A 3,428-nucleotide genomic window follows, 5' to 3' on the forward strand; every position below is an offset into this window, starting at 1 on the left:
TCTCAGACTACTCCATGGGGGCGGAAACGTTACACCAGGCGTGTGCCCCCTGGCACCGTGTGGATACTCATGGCACGTGGGTGACGTCCAAAGAGACGGGTCACGTGTGTGTGTGTTCCTGCAGGGCGATAGGTCACGTGGGGGAGTTTCAGGGTTACGGGTCACGGGTGTGAGCAGTGTATCTGGGTGTCGGGTACGTGCGTGATATCCAAGGCCAATTGGAGGTTGGGCTAGGAAGGGCCATTTTGCCTGGGCCTCAAATTTAGACACTTGTCAATTTTATTTTTAGCATTTGTTAAGTTTCGCGACTTGATGTGTGAATGTGTTGTTTTCATTTCGCGATAATATTCAAATTATATTTCAAATATTTTTTTGTTGTTGAGCTATTGATGGTCTTATCTTGTTTTCATGTGTTGACATCTTGTATTTTATTATGGCCAAGGGCCTCAAAAGCTGGTCGTGGCCCGGGTCTCTATCAACCTTTAACAGAGCCTGGTGATATCCCGGTTAATGGGTCACGTGGGTCAGATGCGGAGTGCCACCTTTGCCTTTGAATGCTCTCTGTGTTTCATAATGGCATGATTAAATAAAAAAGAAAAAAATCTAATAAATCCCACAAGGTGATTGTCCACTGTTTGTTTGATATTTACTACATAACCACACACATTGTATGTATGTATGTATGTATATATATATATATATATATATATATATATATATATATATATATATATATATATTGTTACAGACGCGGTGGTGGATGTTAGTTTACCGAGCGGTTTGGTATGACCACGTCTGCACAGTTTACCCGATTCTGCTCGAACGTTGACTAGTCGCGCTACGCTAGGTCAATGAAGGAAAAGACACACGGCTGGGATTAAAATGACACGACACCAGGGATACGGTTCTCAAGACCTCCGGAGGAGATTATATTAAGGCGGAAGGTTAGATTACAACTACAAGAGGGACATCATAGAAAGACAGGCACTTAGACACACTTATATTAACCCCAACAGACGACAGATAAACGGGACAAGGCTGACTCACACGGGGATTGATGGCAAGGAAAGGTGGGTAGCGATGGCTCTAGGTGCACCTGGGCTCAGGGCAGAATCGACCCGGTCCGGTCCAGAGATGCGGGAGGTTTCACAGCGCTCGAGGTGGCGTCTTGTCGTCTCAAGCTGGGGGCGCATCTGACGTCACGTCCGGTGAGTCGCTTCGTATATCCGGCGGGGAGTGACACGCCCTCGGCTCGTTAGCTCCGCCCCAGATGGAATCGGTCCGCCCTTCTTATTGGGTGCGGGGGGGGGTTACCAGGCTCCGCCCTTGACGAGGAGCTGACAGCCAGCCCCTTCGTGGTAACCCCGTCGGAGCGCATGGTCATGGCGGCTAACCGAGCCGGTGTGAGGACGCACACTCCCCGCGCCGTCGCCGCGCCGCCCCCGCGCCGCCCCCCTCTGCTGTTGTAGTTGTTGTTGTTGTAGCTTCTTCATGGGGAAGAGATGCGGGGAGGTATGGGAAGGTCCTAAACTCACTACTGGTGCCATACAATCACATTCTGGTGCAACGAAGAGTCATAATGAATGGAAACGAGTCCTTAACTGACATAGACTAAGAATAACTAGCAAGATGTCCGAAAGTTGTCTACGTGAGATGCGGTGGACCTGGGCACGACATTTAATGGGGGAAAAAGGGGAAGGTCGGTTCTACAGAGTGTTATTTACAGGCAATGGGACTAGGGAATGGGGGATTGGGGATAGTTGGGGAGTATTGGGGAAATAGGGGAATATTTACAAGCGGATATGGAGGCCAAATTCCATATTCGCAACAATATATATATATATATATGTAGTTGTGGTGGTTCAAATTATCCCACTCCTTAACAACAATTTGTTGCGGGGGCCGCGTTCAAAATCCCCTTCTTGCACAACAAATTTTTTTGCGTGATTCCCCTCGGTTAATACCGGAGAATCACGAATACCTTCAAGGTGCACGGATCGAGGTGCACGCGTGTGCCGAAGAACCGCGCGATCGAACCCTCACTTTCACACACCTTATTCAATTGCGTGCCGAGCGGATTTGCACGGTGGGGAAAACGGCGTTACCCCCACGAGATTTATGGACCTGAGTCTAGCCAAATGCGGTCCCGGATGATGCTAGGCCAATGGAGAAAAGACGTACTGAACAGGTTGGAAAGTAACAACAAAATGTACAGCCTTTTATTTAGAAGGCACAGAGAAACAGACGAAGATACAGCTTACCAACTCTTACCTACTATTAACCCCGACTTGGCGCCTTCACACTCTGACACACACACTCACAGGGAAAAAGGACACTGGTTAAGGGCGTACCGATGTACGTGCTGGAATTGCCTCACTGGTGACCATGTGGTCTGGTGTGCGCGGCTCGCAGTTCAATACCCGATCCGGACGTGCAGCCTGGATGAGGTAAGGTCCGAAGGACGAACCGCCGCCTCAAAGTTGGTACGGACGAACTTCAGCACAGGTTGGACAAGCTTGCAGGTCAGCCGGATGGCACAAAAGATCGGCGCAGAAGCGATTGGTGTCGACGAAGAACAAAGGCCAAAACACGTGTCGTTGGAGCTAAAACAAGAGAGTCCAGAGCAGGGTGTCGTCCATGTGGAAAAATCCCAGGCAAGGCAAGATCGAACAGAGCAGGAGGTCCTGTGCGCAGCGAAATCCTAGGCAAAAGAGAATGATGTCGTCCATGAGGCAAAGAGAGAACAGAGCAAGAGGTCGTCCTGTGCGCAGCGAAAATCCAAAGCCAAGAGAGTGATAATGCGCTCCGCGTGGGCTATTATCAGACCTGCCCATGCCCTCTAAAATGTCCCAGAGCCTCCCATTGGCTGAGGCTTGTCGCATCCTGGCTAGGTGTTCCCGCCTCCTCACTGGTCACGTGGGCTTGTGCTTCTGGCCACGCCTTCCTGCACATTAGTAATAGCTTCTCCCAGCCACGAAGGCTTGACATCCTGCCTAACTCAACGCATATTTGGTCTTTATTACTACACAATGGGAAAGGGTAATCTTTACATTCAATAAGACATAACTGACTTCTGCAGGCTACATGTTGTCGTGCAATTAACTATGGCAGCCAAGAGGTGTAACAATGGAAATGGGTGTGGCCACAGAGCCAGTGGTCCATAATGAGTGAGTGATGGGATGATCGGAGTGAGTGTTGGATGGCAGCAAGACGCTGCGACGGCAAGGTAAGTCCTCTTGATGGTCCTGGATCCGGGAGGAAGAGAAGACGCAACGAGCAAAAAGGAAAAGACACTGTGGCACATGCAAAACACAGGTATGACAAGCGGGTGAGAGGAACGCCGGCAGAGTGAACTCGAGCCTGGCCCTACCCCTTCGTGCCCCCCACCGTTAACTACACTACCCTAGCCCTCCTTGTATTTACAATTA

The sequence above is a fragment of the Myxine glutinosa genome, chromosome 5 (assembly GCF_964187855.1).
Source record: "Myxine glutinosa chromosome 5, kmMyxGlut1.1, whole genome shotgun sequence".
NCBI lineage: Eukaryota > Metazoa > Chordata > Myxini > Myxiniformes > Myxinidae > Myxine > Myxine glutinosa.